At 44.1% G+C, this 26,297-nt stretch overlaps 1 protein-coding gene across 1 annotated transcript in view; it reads left to right on the top strand.

Moving 5' to 3' along the window:
* Positions 1–587: 587 nt before the first annotated feature.
* The window catches only part of lingo2 (leucine rich repeat and Ig domain containing 2), a 67,747-nt gene continuing 42,037 nt past the window's right edge, over positions 588–26,297 (top strand). Inside the window, exons 1-2 of the mRNA XM_062476863.1 lie at positions 588–701; positions 1,014–1,095. The gene's annotated coding sequence lies outside the window, so the exon portion shown is untranslated. The remainder of the gene's footprint in view (positions 702–1,013; positions 1,096–26,297) is intronic.

Here is a 26,297-nt window from a genome sequence, read left to right as displayed (position 1 = left end):
GCGGAGTAATTACAGTGGCTTTATTAGCTCAGTCTCTTTACAGTTGAAAAGAGTCGTTTGTTCGCTGACTGAAAGACTTCAGGAATGCTTCTCGGCTTTTGGTGTCATTTTTCCGATGTTTCGTCATAGAGGTCTGACAGTTAAGGCCTCTTTACACTGCGGTTAACTGCCAGAGTTTTGACAAGACCTATTTCTCTCAAAAGGAAAAATCAGGTTGAGGCCTAACAAGGAGTTCCCATGGATAAATGAGCCAAATAGTTGGATGGCCATTTTGTCCTTGAACTTTAAATCAAGTACAAATAGGCTGGTTTCAACAAGTGTTCTGAAACAAAGTTTTTATCTTTTTTTGCCTTTTGACTTGAGAGAATCAAACCGGTCTGTCTGTCTCTCTCTGTCTCTCTCTCTGTCTCTCTCTATCTCTTTCTCTGTCTCTGTCTCTCTCTGTCTCTCTCTCTCATCATCTCTCATTAACAACTCAGGCACGCCTTTTGCATAATGACCCTCCTTTGTGCTTCCCTCCAGCTTGTATGAGGGGACTCATTATTAGTGAGATCCGCCAATGAAGACCTGCGCATAATTACGGGGGTCAGTCCGTGTTCTAGGGACAGGAAAGGATCATTGTGAAAAGAACATTTAGTTTGATAAAGAATTCAATTTCATTTGCGGTGTCGGATTGCACAGATATTGTCTGCTCAACTTTGGTAATGGCATTCGTACGAGGTGGTTTCTGTGTCCAGTTTTGATTTTGAAAGGAATTGAAAGTAGTGGGAGGATGGTTCTTGTGTAAGAGGCAGAAACCAGCACCTGTACCTTTTCTTATCTTATCTTTTTTATCTCTGGTTTACACTTTCCAAGGGGTGTCTATCAACATTCTGTTTTCAAATGTGTTTGAGATGTATTGATCCACTCTACCATGTGATTAGCTTACTCATGATGTCTCTCTCCGTCTGACTCTGTCTCTGTGTCTCCCTTTCTCTCGCTCTCTCCCTCGATCTCAATCTCTCTAAAAACAGATATAAAAGGCGGAGAGGAGGTGATAACTGAAAGTGAAATAAGAACAGGCCAAGGCTGAAAGGATGATTGTTTCTCAAAGTGGTAAGCACTACGTATTTTCAGTCTTTCAATTCTTGTCGTTTTTTTTTTTTATTCAACTCTTTGAGTTTTTGCTTTTTCTTTGATTTCATTGTCCATCCATCACTATGCATCTCCTGCTGTCGCAGATGGTTCTAGATCACATAAAAGAGCATTCATTCAACCATCATGGGTGGAACAGACACCATGATGGCATACGCCAGACTACCATGTGAATCATAATTACAGTAGCATAATGTGATGCCAAACACTTTATGAACAAAGCAAAAGGAAATGTATTCTTAGCAGAAGTGTGGGGGTTCATGAGGTATTGCATTTTATCAAATTTGGACGTGTAGGTTTTGATTATAGATTCACACATATACCTCAAGCTAATTTAGATTTAATTAATCTCAACAGAAAACGACAGTGATTTTACGGAAATTACACTGAAAGTCTACAACTCTCTGGCTGTGAATGTTTAGTATGTAATTCCTTGTTTTTCCTAAAGAAATAACTGTCAGCCTGTGACTTCAGATATTACCCACACCAGCTTCTAATTAACAAGTTACACAGAAGCAGTTTTTATCAGAGCTGAGATGAGGAGCCTTGGCTGAACAGGAAAGTAAAGTGATGTTGTGTGAAGGGAGAGAGAGCATCAGACAGACCCTGTCAATCCCCAGTATCACTCTTAAATCTTCATCTCTTGTTCTCACAGGAAAATGCAGCCAAGCACGGAATAGGGTTATGCATCTAAATTAAGATGCCATGTTTGTGAGTGGAATGCACCGATGCAAAGTTTGATGTATCTATTTAAACCCAACCGCTCTTAATCTCCCTTCTCAGGCAAACCAGTCTTTCACTTTATTTAGTTCTTTCCATCTTCTTCTAAATGCTGTATTAAGTGTATTTTCATCTAAATGGTTTATTCTCATGAGCAGTTTCTCTGATCAATCTTAAGCTTTGCCTAGGGATGCTTAACTGTGGCATCATGCAGGGGTGTGATGGATGAATCTTGATTTTTGTGCTCAGCAAATGTGCCCTTCCCTGTCAGCAGACTAACAGAGGAGTACTGTTATTTAAAGGAATGCTTGCTTTTATTTTCTCACACATTAACAGAATTTTCCACTCTTGGCAATTCACCCATGAAAACAAATCAGAGAGCACAGTTGTGCTGATTTATTCATTTAAATAACCGTTTATCCATCCTGATATCAGATAACGGTGAACAACTAAGAAATGAAAATAATGTGTTGTAGTCTAAATAGGTAGTAAGTTTATTTTTCTTGATACATAAGGACAATGTGCATTGGAGAATATTACTGTTAATTTCACAAAAATACTGTTGTTTTGCATGTTGTGTGAGAATTATTCAGTTTCAACAAACATCAATTATTAATTAGTTCATTTGCATACTTGCCTCAAGCAATGAACATGCTCAGATGGAGATTTGTTGGTTCTTGTCTGGTTAGGACAAAGTCCAAACCACCATAACCATAAACAAAAATACTCTTGGTTGAATGTTTCATAATTAGCATGACCTACTTTTGAAGTACCTGTTCTGAGTCTGACCCAGTTTTTAGAGCTAAACTACCTTCAGAGATGCCATGAGGCTCCAACCTTGATATCGAACAACCAACACCTTTCACATGCATGCACATCGCATGAAATACTGCGGAGAAAATATCGAAAGAGAAAATAAATCTATATTTAGTGCACGGAGGCATAAGCCGGCTAGTTTCAGAGAGGTTGGGAACAGGGTGTCACTGACGAGCCAGGATCTGAAATTGGCACAGTTTCACACCTTCCACAGAACACGAGGAGAGTGAAGGGGGTAGCCAAAGGAAGCAACGCAGCTCCATATCAATTAAGTCAGCTTCTATTCCCCGTCCCTGTGCCTGCGCTCACGGCCGCCCCGCCAGCATCTCTCAGCTGGGTACCTGCGTGTTGGGGAGAGCTGAGCGTTACTCCCCAACACCCGCAGGTTTGCACCAACATCATCACCTGCCACAATCCATCCTGGATGTGCAGGTAAAAACAGGAGCTTCTAATTACAGCGAGGCAAGAGATGCGGCATCTTCTGGGGTTACGTGTAAACAGGCTGACGCGGCGAGGACGAGGATGCAGAGGAGCTAAACGTTGACACTATTCCAGGTGTTGCGGTTCAGGCGGCTGATTTTCTACTGGGCTAGTTAATCCCTTTTTCAGCAGAGACTCCACTGTGCTGTTGGTTTTGCAACGTTAGACATATTGTGCAGTGAAGTTGTGAACGTACTGTACTGTACTGTAGGGTCTGGATAGGTCGCGTTAGTACAGAATGAAACCATTTGGAAATAAGGATACCCAGCCAATACCTGCTGACCAGGAATCCAAGGCGGTGAGAAAGCCATCAAACATCTAAAACCTGCTCCCCTCCAGGATATCTCCTCTCTAAGGTGCCTTCAGCTCACCTGCCTTCTCCGGCAGGGCACGTGTTTAGACGTATTGTAATGTAAATACAGTGGAGAGTTTCCCTCTTCAGAGACAGAACATGAGAGGAAGGTCTGGTCTACCTCTCAGCCTGCTTCTCACCCAGGGACGGGGGGCTCTGCGTGGCAGAGGAAGGTCTGCTCTGAGCTGATAGTGGATGGAAATAAACATGCCAGGGTCTCCCATTCAGTGCAGCCGGGGTTATGATAATTTATTACAGGGAATGAAATGACATGTTTCCGTCTCATAATTATTATTTTTCTTTTTTTCTTTCCTGGAGCTCTAAGGCAGGGCTTCATCCATAAGGGGAACTTTAATTCGAGGGAAGATGAGGAACTTTTAGTGTGAAGTAGAGGGAATCCTAAGCACTGGGAAGAAATTCACTTCGCATAGAACTTATTTGACTTGACTTATTGTACAATTTCATAAATGCTATAAATGTACAGTATGTTTCCTGTGCATGGAAGGAATGTTTAAATGGGTTAGGGTTATGTTCACTGCGTAATGAAGGTGGGACATAAAAGAAGACAGGTTTTATGAATAGGCAAAGTGGAAATGTTTATTTGAAAAGGAGACATCTGTTAAATTGCATCCATATTGGCCATTATTATAACTGCTGTACCCTTATGTCTCATTACTCTTCCTAATAGACTCACGTCTCCCCAAGTCTATTGATTCAATATCATTACTCTCAACACCACCTCCGCTGCCAAACATGCCATTGTAGTTTGTGGCAATTGCTTTGTAAATTATACTGAAAAACATTTTGCCTGATTGATATTGGTGTGGCTGCTAGTCAGCATCCTATGATGTTGTATTGATGAAGTGGAGATTCGAAATGTAATTGGAAACCTGTTCCTCTTCTCTTCAATCATCACAGCTTCATGGGTAATGGTTGTGCTACGATGCAAATCTGTGAATTTAATTATGAAGGTTTAACTGGAAAGAAGCTTTAACTATGGATGCTGTTGTCGTTTGCGTAATTAGCAGTTCGCAGCTCCTTATATTTCGTGTTGCAGAACTGAGACTTCAAAATAAGGTGGTAGGTTTGGAATTCATTGATCTCGTCTTCAAAACCAGACTAGCAAAGCCCTTTATTCTTTGACTGGTGCCTTGTCCTGCAGAGAGTCGAACCCTAACCTTCACTGTCTACTTGTGCTTATTTTACTGTAGTAGCACAAGCCTAAACCATGACTGTAAAGCCAGGCTAAACTTTCAATAAAAGGTTGAAATTGCAGGGTGCTTTAGTACCACTGTGAAATCATAGCTTAATAACAGCTCAAATTGTAAAATACTGTGAACTTTATTTCTTTATAAAGCATTCTAATCACATAGTGAATACCACGCAGGAAGATCTGTTTTGGACTACATGTTTTTTTGTAACATGTTGACCCAATAAAATTAGGACAGTTAATGCTATCAAAATAATTAGACTCTGTGTCTGAAAATCAATAGAGTAAAAGTGCTTATTGCTTTGCAGTACAGTTTGTTTTCATTGAATTAACGGATGATGGATTCTGCATCTAATTTGTTAGCAATGCTCTTTAATATGATTTTCTATTTTTGATATGATTTTCTAAGTAAAAGATATTCACACGCTGTTAATGGCCATTTTTCACCGACCCATATCTAAACTGTCTGCTGGCAGAGGTACTGGAGTCGCTATTTCTAGACAGGTGAAGGCCTCCCTCAGAGCAGATGCTTTGAATGGAAAGAAGTCAGGCTTTAGGCCCACAGCACCTCTTGCCAGCCACCATGAAGGGTTTAAAGGACATCCACCGTGCTCTTGACAAGTGGGCTTGTGTATCTGTTCTTATTGATTTGTCAAAGGTTGTTGACATTGTGGACTGTGTCAGTGCAACATTTAAAATGTTGAATTACTGGTCATGCTCTGGATTGGTTTATAAATTACCAGTCAAATCATATTCAAGGTGCTTTGGAAGATGGTTATGCTCAGGAGTTACACAAGGTTTGATATTGACCCTACTGTTGTTCATGTTGTGTATCAGCTAAGTTTGGGATCACATTGAAAAAGAGAACGTTCCTTTTTATGCGGATGATCCTGTTGTTTATTCCAGTGGTCGTAGTTTATCCTTGTGTTTTGAAACCAGCCTAATGAGCTTTTAACACCATTCAACAGAGTCTGTATGATTTAGAGCTGAGGGAAAACAAAAGGCATGGTATTTTCAAATGCCCGGCATGATATAAATCATGTCATAGCTACATTGGATGGTCACACTATTGGGAGTAAAGTAGAACTTTATTTTGTCCCCATAGGGGCAATTTGTTGTGCAGCAGTAAAAAAATAAAATAAAAAATCTCTCTCTATATATATTGAGGGAGTCTAAACATACAGGTATCTGGGAGTGAGGGTTGATGACAAGCTGAGCTTCACCGTTCATGTGGAGAACTTGATAAGGAAACTCAAATTGAGAATAGTTTTTTATTACCAGCATAAATCTTGCTTTTCTCTGGAGGGCAGGAATGAGCTTTAACGGTATACCTCGCTGGCAGTTTTAGATTTTAGTGACTCTTCCACCACTCTGAGAGCACTTGATTCGCTGTATCATGCGGCCTTCAGGTTTATCACAAATCAAAAACGTCTCAACACACCATTGTGATTTTTATAGCGCCATGACTGGTCCTTATCGACCCTGTTCAGGCTTAAACAGTGGTATATACAGATCTTTAAGACCATGTTCATGGTCTCTGTTTTTATGAAATCAGGTAATCAGATAAATATCAATTACAGCCTCATTCTCATTCACTTCTAACAGTGCCAGTGAAATCATCAGAGAGAAAATGTTTCAGTTGCTCAGCTCTGTGGTCCTGGAAATCTGTCCTAAAATCTTTTCAACTAGATGATCTAGTTACATTGGTGGAGTTGATTCATGATTAGTATCATGAATCATATCATGACCTTGAGGATAGGTGTGTGAGGAAAACCTGCAGTAAGAGAGGTTGAAGATAAAAAGCTTGAGCAAAGATGATTCTGATTCTGATTCTGATGGGCTTGATGTGTGTCTATTGACTAAATAGAACACTCATAACTGTAATCATTCTATGATCTCCAGTAAAACCGCCAAATGTAGTATACATGTATGATTAAATTAAAAATACATTCTCTCATTCTCTGGAAGACCTGCCCATCCATGCCTAAACATCTCTGAAATTGGTCTCATCAGTTGATTAGGAAAGTGCCTGTTCTGATCAGGATTCCTGGTGGTGATTACAGAGGTGTGGTCAGATTAGGAGCAGACTTGGGGATCTGACTAAGTGGACGTGACAGGAAACTCATCTCTGACACAATACAGCTCAGTCCCAAGGAGGACATTAGACTACAGCTGTCCCTCAAATCCATGGCCTTAATTAGACTAGATGTGTCTCATTCAGGTCCATCACAAAAACACCCCTGTGAGGAAATCTTAAATGTCAGAGGAGAAGGAAAGACTGTTCTCTGCAGACGGTCTCATTTAAGCAGAGCTACTGTGAATATAAACTGCGAGGACAGTTCATGTTACCAACCAACCGTACCAGTATTTTGCACAGTTTTTCAACCAACCAACTTTACCCCATCAGTCGATTAAACCAACCCTATATCCCATAGTTTAAGATTAACCTTACATTGCTGTCACCTGAAATGACTTATCTCAACTGGTATGATGTCAGGCAGATGAAGAGAACCGGTAGACAGATCCGTAGACAGAAACTGGAGACGGGGTTTCCGTCGCAAGCGGTCACGGGGACGACAGGAATGAGAGTTCCAGTCTGCCGATTGCGACGCGTTCTCAGTGGAGGCCTGAGCAGACCACCCTCCTTCCTCACCTCAGCTCCCAGCCTGCTTGACCCAGCCTGCAGACGCATGCTGCCTGCAGACGCATGCTGCCTGCAGACGCATGCTGCCTGCAGACGCATGCTGCCTGCAGACGCATGCTGCCTGCAGACGCATGTTGGGAGCTGGAGGGCCAAGCATCGGCGGGTCTCGCACCTTTGATGTTTTCCGACGGTAGCTTGCCTTTGCAGTCAGAGTTATGGATCAAGTCGGACAAAGTTGGAGTCCACAGTGCCGAGGCCACACCCTGCCAGCTTGGGGCTGATGCCAGCTGCATCCTGATTGACTTTGCCGAACACAAACAGCTTCCATTAGGGTGATGCATGGTTTTTGTCTGCGATCGTTGTGAGATTCGTTTGCTCTGCATTAGGTTATAAAATAAGCACATTTAGCTCAGTTCTCATTATTGATCTCTGCTCTCAGAATCAGGCTCAGGCTAGCAGGAGTGCAGTTGAAACTCGATGGCAGATAATGCATGAAAGTACATGTTCTCATCCCTGATTAATCCAGTTCATCATCCTGAGCCACATAACAGCGATACAACTGGGAATGACCGGGAGACAGGTCCCAGGTATGGACTGCTGATGTATTGGAGACAAATGAAACACGATTTGATGAGTCGGTCTGGTAGCAAGAGATGAAAACGATTATCCCCAAAGTGGATGTCAATAGGACTTCATACCTAACCCAGGAAGCTCCAAGGAGGGTGTTGACTTGATGTTGTTGCAGAAAGGTTCAGTGTCTCAGGCAGGAAGGGTTAAAAGGGGTAATATAAGGAACCTAATTAAGTCTTAGAGGGAGGGTATGGATTATCTTAGCCTCCCACGAGGCTGCGGCTATCACAAACTCGAGGTGAATGATTAATTCATGCGTGGTTTATTATTTATGGGTGCCGTGATCTACCTGTATGGGAAGCTGCATGCATGCTTTGTCTGTGTGAGGGAGAGAGAGAGAGACAGAGAGAGAGAGAGAGAGAGAGAGAGAGAGAGAGAGAGAGAGAGAGAGAGAGAGAGAGAGAGAGAGAGAGAGAGAGAGAGAGAGAGAGAGAGAGACAGACAGACAGACAGACAGAGAAAGAAAGATAGAGAGGGACAGAGAGAGAAAGAGAGAGAGGGACAGAGAGGGATACAGAGAGAGCATCTGACTGCATTCTGAAGCAAAGGGCCCGTTGGGCCAATCGCTACATGGATCGTAAACTAATCTCTCTCTCAGCCATTTTACGTTGTTTCTCTCCTGCTTGCTCCCTTAGTCCTTTTGTTCCCGCTTACTTGAAACACACACACATACACGCACACACACACAACACACACAATCAAATACAGACACATACCTACACACTCACACACAAACATACACATAGAAACACACAGACACCCACAATGCATATTTGCACATGCACACACACCTGGATGCAGCTCAGATCACCCATGGACACAGTAGAGGCTGTAGTCTGAAGGGGGAGGATGCGCAGTAATGATACCCATGACACCACTGTTAGCCATGCCAGAGAAGCATGGTTATGTTCACTTCACTTCAGCATTTAATGTGCAGCGATGCACTTCTAACCTGGTGAATATTCTGCACTGGGAGCAGCCGACTGTGGGCTAAATCCCTCCACTAGAAAGGGCTTGTATCAGCAGGTGTGACAAGGAGGGATAGCCTGAGTGTGTGCGTGTGTGTGTGGGGGGGGGGAGTGTGTGTGTTTGGGGTTTGGGGGGGGTGTGTGTGTGTGTGGGGGGGAGTGTGTGTGTGTGGGGGGGGGAGTGTGTGTGTGTGGGGGTGGGTGTGTGTGTGTGTGTGTGTGTGTGTGGGGGTGGGGGGGGAGTGTGTGTGTGTGTGTGGGGGGGGGGGGGAGTGTGTGTGTGTGGGGGTGGAGGGGGGAGTGTGTGGGTGGGGGGGGGAGTGTGTGTGTGTGGGGGGGTGGGGGGTTTGGGGGGGATGCAGTGAAATTAAATATTTAATGGAAAACTTTAGCGAGATGCAGTTGATAGAAAGAAAGAAAGAAACTGAGTGAGGGGGGGGGGGATAGGAAGGGATCAGTTGGCGCTGTTTGCTGCCAGAAGAAACTTGCTTTTGGAAGTGGAGGAAGAGGACCAGATGAAAATGTGCCACATGTTCCGAACAGTGCACAACCCCGAATGAGGCTCAGCGCTCCTGAATAAATGATGAGCGAGCACAAAACAAGCTGAGGGCATTTGGCCATTGGGGCGACCTCAGGAAACGAAACCAAGACACCCGCTGCACCTGAGGAAGCTGAAGACACAGGAAGTAATAAACACGCAGGGAGAAAACACGTTATGGGGCTGGAAGACAAAGCCAAAAGTTTGAACTTACATCCCTGTAGATACATTTGATACTTCAGAACATGACTGTACTGGCCTGATAACATTAACTATTATACTTACTGTATATAGAGTGGATGGTCATTGAATTACTCTCTCTTAATCTGTACTATTTTTAAAAGAAGCAGGGGATCTTTCCCAAACTTTTTTATCATCTCTTTTTTTTATCACTTAAATTCACACCGTGAGATCCTTTTAGCCCAGCAATTTTACTCTTTAGCCATTTTACGGGAAATATACGATGCAAGTAGCTCATAAGACGACATTTTATGTGTTTGATTGGAAGTCGAAAGAGCCAGGAGAGAGATGGGGCACGTTGAGGTGCGGACTTCAGTTTTACGGATTACTGAAGGTGAACCTGAAGCGTGGGCCATAAAACCCCCCAGCATCACCACACCGAACGGGTTTAAGAGGGAGAGGAGGGGGCCATTACCTCCAGAGATGGAATAGGGTTACAGAAAAACCAAGGTTATTATCAGGTGTGGGTACTGCTTAATATGGTTTACTATACTATAAACATCGATCAGAAGCTATTCCTAGGTCTGTGGTGGTAACCGTGGTTCCCCAGGGTCATAAAAACCTTCTATCTTTGTCTTAAGTTATTTCAATAATAAATACTGTTCATGTACACAACACTAATTTAATTGCTTTCGAGACAATGTTGTCAAATGGTCATATAATATAACTAGCTACTTACATGAGATTCTTTCCCAGTATAGGTCAAGAGGTCATTCTGTAGCATGCACCTTAAAACCAGGTATGCAAGCTAATTAGTCCTTCTAATGATATCCTTGTCAGTTGTTTTTAATGAGTTTGAGAAAATAACAAAAAATATATAAACAGGCTTTCTGTCTTCGTACGTCATGCCGGACATGATCTGTTTCTGCTCATGCAGTACTAGGTTGTAGGCATGTCTACTCGTGACGGACATCTTGATTATCATCAAGGGACATGAACATTAGTAGACCACCCACACAATGTTTACCCTCTTGAGTAAAAAGCAGCAAATAATTGAAATGAACTCGATAAGCATGTGAAGTAAGATAAAAGACAGTGAGACAACCAAAAGGAACCCTCAACCCTACTCACACACACACACACATACACACACACAGGCACTCACTCTCTCTCACACACACACACACACACAGGTACACACACACACACACACACACAGGCACTCTCACACAAGCGCACACAGGTACACACTAACAAACACTCAAACAGGCACTTATATTCAGGACACAGTCTTGAGCTGAATGAAAACAAGATGTCTGGTTGCCTGGAGACAAATTCCCCTTGTTGAGATTCATTACACCATCTCTAAAACAATGGCCAGTGAAACTGTTGCTTATACAATAGAACGTCCAAATAATAATACAAGTGTATTATTCTTTGAAAATATTTTTAGATAAAATCTAAAATATCTTGTAATCTCGTCGGCCTGATTGGAAAGTAAACTCTCTGCAATAGAACTCTTCAGCATTTATCCTTATTCTGGAGCTCCACTAGTCAAATTATTGTGAAAAAAAACTCCTAGTCAAACACAGAAACAAATGTGGCATTTGGAAAATAGGCAGTAAATAAGAAATACCCGTGCATGCAGAGCACACAAGTCTGTGAGGAAATTGACCATTTGTCAGTTTGGATAAGGTCACTTGTAAATTGCATGGCAAATTCATTGACTGCAATGGAGAGGACGTGAGGATGTGGTGCCTGAAAAGTGTTAAGAAAGCAACGTTTCTGTTATCTGGTTTACATCACTGAAAATATCAAAGTCCTAATGTTGATTGGGTCTCCAGTCTGCAGGTGTCAAGGGGCTAACTTGTTGTCCTGGCTCTGCTTCAGAGAGGTCTTACGAGGAGAGGAGTCTGTGTTGGGAACGTTGTATTAAAGATGACGCAAGGAGTTAATCACGCAGTTATTTGGGCTTAAACCTACCCTCCAGTGTAATTTCCTAATTAAGTATTAATAGACTAATGATTTTGGCTGTGTTGTTTGTCTGTCTTATGAAGTCAAGGGTAGAATGAAACTGTGGCGTTATTCATGGTAGACAGCACACTAAGGGGACCCGGGCGTAGTTGACAACTATCACAAAAATACATATTTGGCTCAGGCTTTGTTATTTCGTTGTAAACGAACATCAAAACAGCCTTCCGCTGAGGAATTTTGGTCCACGACTTAGTGGAACAAATATCCAATATTGTTAGATCTGGATTTAACTGGATTTTAGCAGTCCCAATGTATCAACCTTTCACATTTTCTCTAATTAAGCTCTTGTCCAAATAGTTTTTGGATAATCTTCGTATAAGAAGATGTAGCATGTATATTAAAGCTGCACAGAAGTGATTGATAATTATCAGCCATCCTTGACTCATATCTACTGCTACACAGTCTCCCTTCCTGACAAACTATTGTTTGGTCAGGATATTGTGCTAAAGCTATCGGTCTGTAAGTTCAGTACACAATAGTGTATCCTATAACAAGCTATTTATAACCACAATAAACCCTGCCTGAGACTATACAACCCTCGTGGGTAGCCTAATAATATTGTTCTATTATAACTGGCAATGTTTCAAACCATCTAATAAAGTTGTCTGCATGACTAGCTATTATAATTTACAATTATTTATATTTTAAACACTACACTAAACTCTGCCCAGTCTACATGCTTAAACCTAGTGGCAGAAGTTATCAGAATGGATGACCAGTCGTGCATTATTGTGTACCGTGCCCTGTAGCACAGCACAGAGCTGGGCTAAAAATTAAGTGTGAGTCGTTCTAATGATAACTTTGTGTTTGATGAAGTGTCATCATAACTGAGGAGTTATTTTAGCACTTCTCAAGTTGTCAGGCATATTTAACTCACCAGTAAAAGGGCAATTTATGTGATCCGAAGGCGAGAAAATGATTAACACAGCATTTGAATGATGCAGGTGCAGGAGAGGTTGTTGTGACGCCTCAGCCCTCATTGAGTGTGATTTCACCTGAGCAGAACAAAATGACCAGACGTCCTCTGATGACCCCACGGTAATGAAGATGCATCTGTAAGAAAGGTTGGTGGATTCAGAAAGTGAATGTGAAGCGTTACAGAGTGACCAGTGTATTTACCCCACATTGTAAAAGTGACATGCAGATTCCTGATGTGGCAATTTCAGCAAAACGCAGCCCTTTTTAGTTTGGCTGGTTCTTTTTGTTAGAGCAAATCTAACCTTCGCTACGCCACAACATTATCCTTCTCTAGGATCAACTTAATGTGGCTTTGCCACAACATCCTAAAAACAATGTATTGTTCTTAAAATGCCAAAACATACGTTGTTCCCGGACACACCCCTCTCCTCCTACTACGATAAAACGTTCCGTCCGCCAAGATGAAGAGCTCTCCTACCCTTCCCGCGACTTTCCTCAGTCACACCACCATGATTAATTACGTTGTCACTCTCCAGCAGTCAACAGCTGTCAGGGCAACCCTCCTGCTACGGTACCGCCCGCACACGCTCCGCCCTGCCCCACCCGGCACCATTCAAGACTCGAAAACCTGTTAGTGTCACTACTGAGGAGAGCGCTGGGCCGACACCCTCCTTACGGCACCTTTATCTCTCAGCTTGTCTTTCCTCGTCTGCTTTAATTAGATTAAAAGTTTCTGGCTCCTCCAGGAGGGCCGGGGCCCTGGCCGACTCCGGCACGCCCTCGTCCCGGTTTTGCGCCGTCATCGAAGGCTGACAACGTTGTGCCGTGTCCCCTGTTGGGGGGCTGTGGTTCCGCTCTCTGAGCCTGGGTGTTCCCTGTTGGGGGGCTGTGGTTCGTTCTCTGGGCCTGGGTGTCCCCTGTTGGGGGGCTGTGGTTACGCTCTCTGGGCCTGGGTCTTCCCGGTTGGGGGGCTGTGGTTCGTTCTCTGGGCCTGGGTGTCCCCTGTTGGGGGGCTGTGGTTCGTTCTCTGGGCCTGGGTCTTCCCGGTTGGGGGGCTGTGGTTACGCTCTCTGGGCCTGGGTCAACAGTGTGTTTCCGTGTTGGCGGTGAACACAAGGATGAAGGTGTCTTAACGGACTGGAAGGCATCAGGTTTGCCTGTTTAATCAATTTTGATGTAAATCGTTGTGGAATTCTACTGGCCGAACACTGCCACACTCACTCTACAACACAGGTCATTCATTGACCTACCTGTATAAATAATGGTTCACCATAATAATTGTTAGTATTGTTATAGTTATAGTGATGTGATCTGTCATTTAAATGCATGTGAATTATGCTTGTGTAAAAATGGCAAGATGCAGGAATCTTGTAGCGACTTTATGTAAGCTTGGAATTAGTAAGGGTTTTCCTCTTATAATAATAATGCCCAATTTAAGTCTGTGGCCTCTGAAATTGAAAGTAATAACCATGGTGATTAGCTGTGAGCAGCACATCATTGGATGGATATTGCTCTCAGAAATAATAAGACCAGTTAAAGAAGCTCGGCTCAGACAGAGGAGCAATTGACCATGCAACAGGGAGAGCATGCGCCACATTTAGTCTCTGCGAAATGTTTACATCCGTTAGGATCCAGACTTCATGTCTCATTGTCCACAAGTCTGTGTTCCAGCTCTTGAAAAGCCCAGACACAGAGTGATTACAAAACCGTGCCAGTCGATAAACTTCATCTCCTCTTAAATAAGCCAAGAAACCATTGAGTCATAAGACCTGTTACTGTAAGTAGAAGCTGGCTGCCATGTTGCCATGCATCTCATTCTTTGGTTGAAAAGATGCACATTTGAGTTGGAGAGGGCTGACAGTCATGCTCTCGGGGCCAGAGATGTTTTGCATTCAAGACAAAAACGTTTCCATCTGTCAGACTCCATCTGTCATGGTCGCCTTTTGTAATACTCTTTTTTCCCCTAACCGTTTTTCTAACCTTAACCATGCGGGTGTCCTGCCTCAAGCTAAGTTACCATTGTGTTCCTGCGTTTGGCCTCACTTGATCGCATGCTGTTCAGACAGCAACAATAAGAAGAAAAAGCTCATAAAACTCTGCTTTGTTTGAGATTGTATAATTAAATTCAAAGTCAGGAGGCCTGGTCAATTGGACTTCTAAATATTCTTTATTGCAGGCAGCAAACACTAGGAAGGATGAGAGAGATGACCATGTGACCAGGTGACCATGTGACCAGGTGACCAGGTGACCATGTGACCAGGTGACCATGTGACCAGGTGACCATGTGACCAGGTGACCATGTGACCAGGTGACCATGGCACGTTAATATGCACAGCAGCTTTACTTTAATGAAAAGGACATGGTATCCGAGGGGAATAAATTTGTTATCAGTGGAGCAGAGCAGTGACAAAGGACCCATCTGGCTCGCTACAACACAGATACACTAAATGTTTTTTGTTTAACAACAAACCACGGAGCACATGCTAATACGACTTTGCAAGAACCCTTTGAAACGGCTGCCTACAGAATGCATTTGTTTCCTTCCTGGAGAAACTGATGTGGTTTCGTTTCCTTTGTGAGAGTCCTGCATTAAGTGGGTTTGACCTTTCACCCGACAGCACACCAAACGCCCGCTTGCACAAGAAAAATGAGATAAAATATGAATCCGTGTGACTCACTATTGTCATGTTACAAGCCTAATTCAATTAATCAATACAATCCTACTGTGTTTTCACTCTCTCTCTCTCTCTCTCTCTCTCTCTCTCTCTCTCTCTCTCTCTCCCCCTCTCTCTCTCTCTCTCTCTCTCTCTCTCTCTCTCTCTCTCTTTCTGTCTCCATCTCTCTCTCCCTCTCTCTCTCTCTCTCTCTCTCTGTCTCTCTCTCTCTCTTTTATATTTGATATGTGCAGCCCGTTGACTATGACACTGTCACAGGAAGACAGTCTTGGACCGTTATGAGAAAAGAAAGGACAGCTTGAGGATGTGAGGCTGGCGAGGAAACCTTCTAAACATCATAAATCAGCATTGAATTGTAATCCATATATGAAGGCCGATGTCTGCGGTGTAATTACATAGGGTGCATCGGTTATGAGATGCAGTTTATGCAAGAAAATGCTTTGCAGATTTCATAGAGGAAATGCTAGTGAAGGAGGCTGCAGCTGCATATGTTAACGTCAGACTTTATGATTAATATCTTGATAACACACCTGCGACCCCCTTCTAACACATTGTGCTGACACGGGAAGATGTGTGTGCCAGTTAAAGCACTTTAAACAAAGCTGGTGACAAAGCAATATTTTATTTTATTTATCTTACTTCTGCCTCTCTTCATTGCAGCTATTCATCGACCCAGTGACAGGTAAAAACAGGCAGAACAGAGATATGTGGAGAAATGAGTTGTGAAGTGTAGGGAGATGGGCTAACATAGAAATCCTATCATAACCGTGTGAGTGTGTGTTCACGTGTGTGTGTGTGGATGTGTGAGTGTGTGGATGTGTGAGTGTGTGTTCACGTGTGTGTGTGTGTGTGTGTGTTTTCAATGAATGCTTCTTTGTCTGCATTACTGCATTGATTTGTCTCTGGAACACAGTGTGATGGATGAATGTATAGTTTTATATAAATTACCTTTCTATCTGTTTGCTGTTTGTGAACCAAATACTCTCTTGTCCTGCCTAGTCACTGGGTCAGCTCTCAAGGCTTGCTTGGATGAATCATTAAATGCTTTGTCCGAAATGTCTACATCAGTGGGCATTAAGGAGTAACTATTTGGCGTGGGAGAGGCAGTAGGAATGAACAAATACAGTATACATATATACACAGTATATAGATAAATACATACTGTATGTTTGTACAGTAATAATATATACTCAGGGCTCGCAACTAACTTCTTTCCTCACTGTCCCAGTATCGTCCCAAAATGAACTTGGTTAGAAAAATATTTTCAAAAAAATAAAAGTAAAATAGGTTTGCATCATTTCCCTTCAGTTATTTTGCAGAATGTGGGTATTACTAAACTGCGCCATGCGCCATGCACCATGCGCTGTCACGGCTGGCTGCAAGGACGACCCAAAAACAGAGTGCGGAACGGAACGTTTATTAAAGGAAAACTGAAAACTTCACGAGCAAAGCTCTGGAACCAAAACAGAAAACAAGCCGTAGAAGGAAAGCAAAAAGTGATGATCCGAAAAACGTGGTCAGGAAAGGCAGGGTCCGAGATTGGGAAGGCAATCCAGTGTCCAGGGAGGGGTAACGCAGCGGCTCAACGTGGCTGGGGAAAAGCATAAAGCAGGATCCAGAACAGGTCTCAAGAATAACAAAACTCTTCGGCAAAGAAGGAGGGAAAACAGAGGGTATTTATAAGGGGTGTAATCAGCGCAAAACAGGGAACAGGTGGTAAGGAAAAAACTGCTAACAGAAAGAGCGCTGCCATGAAACACAGTGACCACTAGGTCGCCCCTCAAACCCTGACAATGCGCCATGCTCCATGCTCCATGCTCCATGCGCCATGCGCCATGCGCCATGCGCCATGCGCCATGCGCCATGCGCCATGCGCCAGAGGAACAGTACTCAGATGTGGCTCCAGCTCACCATAATGAGTGTCTTAGGGAAAACCTTTTTGGCACCAGTGAATAAATTCTGGTCTCCTAAAATGAAGGCATTGCCAGGACTGCTTAGGTCATAACATCTCCACAAACACCACTCAGAATCCAGGAGGCTGGTTGTGACACATCCTCAGGAGAACGAGCTGCTGGTTTATCTGTGTGGAGTCTGCAGGATTTGGTCACATTGTTTTCGAAATGATCAGCTTTCCACACGGGCCTGGAGCTGAATGCAACTGTAAACACGCTGCTGTCCAGCCATCATGGCCGCGTAAATCCAGGAGTAAAACCTGGAGCTGCTGAGCTTCAAACAGACAGAGAGAGAGACAGAGAGAGAGACAGAGAGAGAGAGACAGAGAGAGAGACAGAGACAGAGAGAGAGACAGAGAGAGAGAGACAGACAGAGAGAGACAGAGAGAGAGACAGAGAGAGAGACAGAGAGAGAGACAGAGAGAGAGAGAGAGACAGAGAGAGAGAGACAGAGAGAGAGACAGAGAGAGAGACAGAGAGAGAGACAGAGAGAGAGAGACAGACAGAGAGAGACAGAGAGAGAGACAGAGAGAGAGAGACAGACAGAGAGAGACAGAGAGAGAGACAGACAGAGAGAGAGACAGAGAGAGAGAGACAGACAGAGAGAGACAGAGACAGAGAGAGAGAGAGACAGAGAGACAGAGACAGACAGAGAGAGACAGAGAGAGAGATAGAGAGAGAGACAGAGAGAGAGAGACAGACAGAGAGAGACAGACAGAGAGACAGAGAGAGAGACAGAGAGAGAGACAGAGAGAGAGACAGAGAGAGAGAGACAGACAGAGTCTAGACAGAGACAGAGAGACAGACAGAGAGACAGAGACAGAGAGACAGACAGAGAGAGAGAGACAGAGAGAGAGACAGAGAGAGAGACAGAGAGAGAGACAGAGAGAGAGAGAGAGAGGAGAGGATAGATAGAGAGAGAGGAGATAATGAGAGGAGAGAGAGAAAGAAAGAGAGCGACAGAGAGAGAGAGAGAGAGAGAGAGAGAGAGAGAGAGAGACAGAGAGAGAGACAGAGAGAGAGAAAGAGAGAGACAGAGGAGAGAGTAGAGATAGTTAGAGAGAGAGAGAGACAGAGAGAGAGAGAGAAAGAGAGAGAAAGAGGAGAGAGAGAGAAAGATAAAGAGTGCACGTCATTCTTCTGCCCACAAAGACGCTCCTTACAAAAGCCTTGTTACACAGCAGCTGAGGATGAGTCAGACCGCAGCCCAAAAGGGAGCCGTTATTGTGAGTCCAGTCCGGTTTGATCTCGTCAGCGGAGCAGTGCCCAGGCCCCTGTAACCCCTCCTCTCAGGATGTCCTCTCAGTGACTGCTCCTGACATCTCCTCTCAGTGACTGCTCCTGACATCTCCTCTCCAGTGACTCATCACGCCGCTTAAGAACATTCCTTTTTCATTTGTTTCCGCCGTTTGTTTTCTTAAGGTATGGGCTTTCGTAATGTTCTGACTGCTGTGAAAGGTGTCAGCACTCGGATGTAACTGTAACAGCGCTTTATGGTTACGTTAATATTCACCTAGATGCCTCTAATCGTCGTTTATTGTTGGGAAAGATTTACACTGCTGTGTGTAAATCTGTACAGTAAGTACACAATGTACTGGATCCTACACAGGGTATTGGTGCATTGTGATGAGGCAATGTCAATTTACAGTGTTCTTACCTCCTGTGGATTGAGATGCAAAATAAGTCATCCAGGACTTAACTGTCAAGCAAAATCAACTAGGTGTGGGCCTTCATTGAGACAAATACAGACAAAAATAGCTTGGGTGTTTTCCCTTCAGTTATTTTGCAGAAATGCATAAAGACCTTTTTAGGCAAATGTAAGAATACCAATGCCATTTCATCAGGATAATTATTTGTCACACATTAGTCTTAACCCTCTGGCCAATACAACACACACACCAACATGAGTGAGATGTATGCTGAGTGGCAGTAATGATGCCCTTCTACCGATGTTTCTACATTTATCTCATTTCACAGCTCGGGCTCATGATGCCAGCCAGATACTCCTGTGTTGCTAGATACTGGATGTCTGTAAGGTCATTTCACAGAAGCTGACAATGTGTTGACGTAGGAGTGCTAGTACTAGTGCTGTATTGCACGTCATCAAGGACTTTTTATTCATCAGATAGCATAAACTTTTAAACATCAGATAGCAAAGTTCAACATAGACTTTGCTTCCTTTGTTTCTGGACCTTATTGAATTTGTGTTGTCTACAGTACAGCGTGCTTGCGTTCTGCGACTCAGCATCAAACAAGGCTGCACCTCACCAGGGTCGATCTTGTGCAGCCAAGCTTACTGGAAGCTCTTTCACTCTCTCTCTCTCTGTCTCCACTTCTTACTGGGAAGTGGAGACAGAGAGTCCACAACTCTCAAGGCAATGGTTTTGTATGCCCAGCGTACTCAAGCAGCTACATTTCGCTCCATTTTGTAATTTTGTCTTGAAAGCGTGCTATAACCGCTGCAGACATATAAGGTAGTAATCTATCAGAGTGCTCAGGCGTCAGAGAAGAAAATCTCTGTGTTGGCAGAGCGTGGCCGACCTCACCCCCTATCTGTCTGTACTGCAGCAGTTCCTCAGCACCATGCAAACGGGCCACCCAGTAACACCCACAGAGACGTTTGAAAAACTTACTCTACAGAACTGTCATTGCTTGAGGCTATCGTGCTAGAGTCTTGCTGCTAATAGGAGAAGACCGCTTAGAAGTTAGATGAGGAGGTTTCAAAGGTGCTCATGAGGAGATTACGAGCAGAATTTTCCAACCATGTTGCTGGAATCGGACAGGCTAGCGCTGAACGCTCCAGCCTAATGCCCCAGATGGACACACCAAGGTCAGTTTTATGTTCCACTATCGGTCTATTCATATTTCAGTTCCACTATTTTGTCTTGAAATAATAATCCATGAGTTCATTCATACTGGAAGAGGGACTTGATGTGGAGTCCTTTTAGTACAGGAGTCACCAGAGTTTTCAGCCCTGAGGACTGGTCAGGATTGGTTAGTATCACACATGGGAGGTGGTTAATATTTCAGCGGAGAGGAACTGCATTTGGAGACACCAGAAATAGGGGCAGAGTACCAGGGGATTTGCGTGTCAGTGCCCAGGAGAGTTGTTGAATATTTGATCTGTTTTATTCTTCAGTCTGTTCCTAATAGATCCTAGGGTTGATACCCAGGTTTTGTACAGTAGTTAACACTGAGATACTAACACAAAAAATATATATTTAGTCTGGTAAGATTTATATGGCGTATTGGATATTGTAAAAAACATTTTCCTTTAGACAATTACCCTGCGAGGTAATTACACTTTATTTTTTGGTTTGTTTGGTACATGGCTGTGCAATGTGTTTAGTAGGCAAACACTATTGTAAGCCTTATATAATGTGCTTAATGGATATCTAAGTGTTCTCCAAGGAAATACAATGTGTGTTCACAAAGGTGGAAGGCCCAAGCCTGGACGACTCCAAGATGCACAAATCGGTTAGTTATAAGTACGTGGCAGTGAATGGGCTTCCCATCCTGTAGTACAGTGCGTCATACTGGGCTGGTATGTTTTCTTTATGACTCTTCTTTGATAAGAAGATTTTCCAGACCGGTGTGGTTGAGCATGGGCTGATAATGTGCCGTTGTCTCTTCATACACTCAGGTAGGTTTGGTCCAGCTGCACTGGGAACACAGGCATCAACAGGGGATCCTGAAAGACCATCTCTGTTAGGCAGAAAACTCAAGTGCTGACCTGGACTCTGTAGTGTTTGTCAGTGGAATCGTCCCTTCTCGACAGGCCCGCTGTGAGCTTATTAAACACTACGGAGATGAAGAGCTAATCCAGTTAGGGTTGTAATCAAGCCCTATCGAGCCCCATCTGCCCACATCTACTGTTGGAGAGCTCAACAGGGCCACCACTGTCTTCTGACATATGTCACATTCAGAACAGGACACCAATAGTTTCAGAACACACGTGTTGATATTAGATAAGCTTTTGTTCCCATACTGTTTCACTGACACACTGACTGGAGATATTCAAAATTCATAGTTTGGAGATCTAACCCTAACCCTGCTGGTAGTGTTGGCTGCCCAGCTGGATAATCTTCATCAAATGGAGGAAAGGAAGGACAGACATAAACAGGACATGACATCGGACATCAAGACCAAAAACCAATGCCTTCCAGAGTTAACGCCTTGAAGGTAAAATCCAGTCGAGTTAAATGAAGACATATCGCTATGCATGTTGTTTTGTGTGTAAAACATTCATGACAGCGTTTTCATGGATGTTCTCGCAGGGCTTCTGCAATCAGCTTTGGGTGTGGGCTACCAGTGCACTGTGTCTTTAAGAAGATGATTTCCAGCCTTGTGTGGAAATTACTGTAATTTCAGTCAAGCCAGCAATCTGTGGTTCTGCTCTCAACAGCCTGCCACACATGAGGCTGTCCCTGCCTCCGCCTGGTCCTGCCGAGGCAGGGTAGAAGCAGGGGAGAGAATGGTTAGAGGCAGGGGAGATGCTCGGTAGAGGCGGAGCAGAGATTGGCGAGTGGCTGGGTAGAGGAAGGTGAGAGACAGAGCAGAGATTGGAGAGAGGCAGGGAAGAGGCTTGGTAGAGGTTGGGGAGAGGCAGGATAGAGGCAGTGGTAGAGGTTGGGGAGAGGCAGGATAGAGGCAGTGGTAGAGGTTGGGGAGAGGCAGGATAGAGGCAGTGGTAGAGGTTGGCTGCTATTATCTTTGATCAGATGATGAATAGTGTGGGAACATAATGATGACACACTCCAAAATCTTCCCCTTGCATCATCAGATAAAATCCTATCTCTCAGCTCTGGAGTTACCATAGGCAACGGAAACAACTTGCCGCATGCCAACGGGGCCAGAAAATCGCTGTTGTCAGATAAACAGCAAGGGATTGATCTGTGTGTGTGACCGATGGTGCTCTTCATCACCTGGTATGAATCTGAAATGAGGAAGTGTGTCATTGGCCGCTACAACCTGGCTCAAGGTGATCAAAGGGAAAACAGATTATATTTATTAAACACGCTAAGCGGCAGGCGGTCAGTGAGTCGGTGGTGTGTAGGAGTGGCTGAGTGGTCGGTGTGGGAGTGGCTGAGTGGTCGGTGTGGGAGTGGCTGAGTGGTCGGTGTGGGAGTGGCTGAGTGCTCGGTGTGGGAGTGGCTGAGTGCTCGGTCTGTCAGGAGAAACATTGGAAGGCGTAAAAACATCCCCAGCCAACACAACACCTCCACACGAGTCATGCTGAGCTCTCCAACAGAGAGGGAGCGAGGAACCGGTCGAACGAGGGAAGAGGAGGTCTTACATCCTGCAGCTTCCTGGGTGGAGCCCCTCGTCGCTGACAACCCTCCCGGCTCCGCCCTCAAATCCCCTGCACAAGCAGAGCAGAACGGGACCCAGAGCACAGCAGGGAAGGGCCGCCACCGAAATCAAACACACCCCTCTTTTAAACCTGGCCTGACTGGGCGTGTTCATCAGCGGTCCTGTCTGATCGAAGCCCCATCAATTCTCTCCAGAGAGCCATTTGTCCCGATACTGTCTCCTTTGTTGTGCTGTTGGTGCAGGGTAAACTGTGGCCTGCCAGGCCTTGAAAGAGAAGTGGGCTGAAGAGGGGGACAGGAACACCGCCCTCTGATTGTTATTGATTCAACTGTTTGAATCTTTCCCTCTGGGAGGTCACCAGTGTGGTCGGGCTGTGGTTCAAACATACTATTGGCCACCCAATTTTGATTTAGAAGAGACAATCTCTCACTGAATTGCCAAGAGAGATCGGATTTCTACTCCTTGGTAGCCTGGACAGTCATGTGGACTCTAGTGGGTTGGTAGGGAGCATTTAGTCAACATCAGCTCATGAAATCCACTCCATCTCATGAACATTAGATCCATGGATACTAATCCGTCGATATTCTGAGGAAAACAGGTATTCTCATGCCGTTTGGTCCTCTCTCTCTCTCCCTCTCTCTCCCTCCTTCCCTCTCTCGGCCCTCCCTCTTCCTCCCTCTCTCTCGCCTTCTCTTTCTCTCTCTATCGCACTCCCTCTCCCTTCCTCTATCTCGCCCTTTCCCTCCCTCCCTCTCTCTCTTTCTCTCGCCCTATCACTCATGCCATCCCTCTCACCTTCACTCTCTTTCTCTGTAATGCACTCTTCCACCCTCAGTCATTGCCAGACTGTGCATCAATAAGGTTTGAAGAATCACAAATATTTTATTGCGGTTCCTGTGAACGGATTCCATCAACTTGAGGTGATTTGCATTTCTTAAACTAGGCGAGAAAGATGCATTATGCATCACTGGCAATGTACTCTGCATAAATTGATTTGAACACATTCAAGAATGTATCATTTTATACATTCCCTTTTAAGACTTTGCTTCGGTACAGAGATGAATTCCAGTTCCTGTAAAAAAATAATGTATGTTATTTTTTTACTGTGACTAAAAACCCTTTTGCTTGAAAACAAACCCTCCACTTCCGCTCTGTGAAGATTTGTGACGGAGTCTCCTACAAAACAGTACATCACACAGATAGCTAAGTAGAGATGCACAGGCAGTAGCTCTCCAGTCTTTTTAACCTGGGAGAGGAGAAGAGAGAAGAGGAGGATCCTGGGCGCAGGGGTTGTGTGTTCGTCTCCACCTGCTGGCTGCCTGCGTTTCTCAGAGACTCTCTCTGGTTCTCTCCCTCCCTCTCTCTCTTTCTCTCTCTCTCTCCCTCTCTCTTTCTCTCTCTCTCTCCCTCTGTCCCTCAGAAAGTCTCTCTGAGAAGCTGGGAGACCGCCTGCCTGCATTCCAAAGGTGTCATGCTTTTCGTCTGAGAATACTGATCAGGTTGAGAATTCTGGTCGGAGCAAGCGTGTCAGAGCTCTAAGTGCTGGCCCCACTCGTCACCGAGGGGAAGTGCTGGGCAGATGAACTGCCTTGACCCAGATAGTTCAGATGTTGTGTTGTGTTTTTCTTCTGTAGAGTAAAAAAAAAAAAAACTAGGAAGGAAGGAATCAAATGTAGTGGTGGTCATACATGAGGAGGCCACCACGTGGCCACGCCCCTGACGATGCTGTCGTTTCACTGAGCTTTCTCACTGATGTCAAAACGGAGTTAGCTCAATAGAAGGGAGTGTTGTTACTTGGTTGTTTAACAAAAGGGGATCCTTGAAAACGTTCAAGACATTTAATTAGCATTTAACTCAACCATACCTGTATACCCAATATTCTTGTAGCCTATGTTATGATTTGGGTTATTTGGTGGATCAATAACTTCCAGGAATCCTTTTCAATACCAACAACTCAAGCAGTGGCTTTGTGTCACTAGCTGCCCTGCAACAGATATTTTATTGATGACACGCCATCAAATGGACTTATAATTTCCATTGTAAATCACCGGCAAATAAACTCATAGATGAAAAAGAAAAAAACAGATTGGCAGACGGAAGCAACAGACAGATCATTGCTCAGTGTGACTCCATCAGAGCAACCGTGAAATTGACTTAATTGCAGCCAGTGTTAATTACAAAAACCTAGCAAGTCCTAGCTTCCTTCTGCATAAATCTTCATCAATCTTACTCTCCTCAGATCAAAAGCTAGGTCATTATGGCGTCCCCGAGCATTAGGTGTATTTAATCACCCACCCTGGAGCACATCACAGACCCGGACGCTGCCTCTGTCTTCCCCAGCCAGAGGTGACTCTTCCTCACCACACCGTCTTGACTGACCACCTCGCAAGGAATCCAATCACCTGCTCCCAACAGCACAGAGCAATTACTGCTAGAGCAATCTCTCTCTTTCACTCCCTCTGTCGAGCCGTCTCTCTGGCGCCGCTGCTGCCGCTGGCCTCCCGCTCTAACAACTGGGAGAAAATGGAGCCTTTCTCCTCGTTTGCCTGGATGCAACACACACGCTCTTCTCTGGCTCAGATTACTACCCCTCTTTTAGTCATTTTGTTACCGCTGGTAGTGGAGTACCTCGACTCGTCTCGTGTAAAAAACATGTTTCTTGCCTGGATGGAGTCAAGGTCTCTCTTGTAATAATAAAAGACACCTGTGAATTACGATTTACCATCAACTGCTTGCTGTATCCTGGATCGGTATATGAGTAGAACATTTGATCTGCCCACTATTCATCCCCTAACTATTCACTATTCATCCCCTAACTATTCACTATTCATCCCCCTTACTATTCACTATTCATCCCCCTAACTATTCACTATTCATCCCCTAACTATTTACTATTCATCCCCCTAACTATATTTCAGTGTTCTCATGAAACTTCAGCACTGCACGGTTTTCCCAACACTGCGATGCAGTTCTCTGATATATTATTCAGTTTTTCGTCAGATTGGGGTAACAAAAAAACAAAGTTGGATAACTTTGTTTTAAATAATTAATGTTCGTTAAATTATTCCTTTCATAATATTTTCATTCTCTGGAGAGAAGACATCTAAATTTAATTTGGAGGCAGAGATCATTTAGTTTGATTTGCTGTCCCTAGACATTAAGAATGCAGCAAAACATGATGATATTGGAAGGCTTTATTCAAGAGTTTGGATTGCACTGACCTGTTTGCCCTTAACAGCTTGGTCACCCAGGCCAAGAGCTCGGATAGACACACGATGTCTCTGTGAGGCCGAGGAAGAGGAGGAGGAAAGCTGGAGTGTGGAAGAATACATGACAGAAAGTTCTCAGATACAGATCAATGAGTGTGAAAACACATCCGCTCCACCACGGTGTCCATCACCCTACTTGAAAGAGTCACGAAAACTATTTTCTCAACTTCCTTATCTTTAACTCCACAAGAACCTCACTTTCTCAGGCTTGCTTTGCATATTCTTACCCCAGTGTTGCATCATGATCATACTGTAGGCTATTTTGAAAGACAAGGCACCGGGCATCTGGATAGACAACAGTCCAACATCTCCATAATAGATTATAATGAATGCTTTTGTCTGCTGAGAAGTTTAAAAATAAACCGTAATGGCATGCAGCTACATCAAGCAGGAAGTATACATGCAAAACATCCTGTCAAACATGTTCTGTTCAACTTCAAGCTATACTAGCCTGCTGCACTCCC

This window comes from Osmerus eperlanus, chromosome 13 (assembly GCF_963692335.1).
Source record: "Osmerus eperlanus chromosome 13, fOsmEpe2.1, whole genome shotgun sequence".
In the NCBI taxonomy this organism is placed as follows: Eukaryota; Metazoa; Chordata; class Actinopteri; order Osmeriformes; family Osmeridae; genus Osmerus; species Osmerus eperlanus.
The sequence above is the reverse complement of the archived record's forward strand: the minus strand, read 5'-3'. Positions and strand labels throughout refer to the sequence as shown.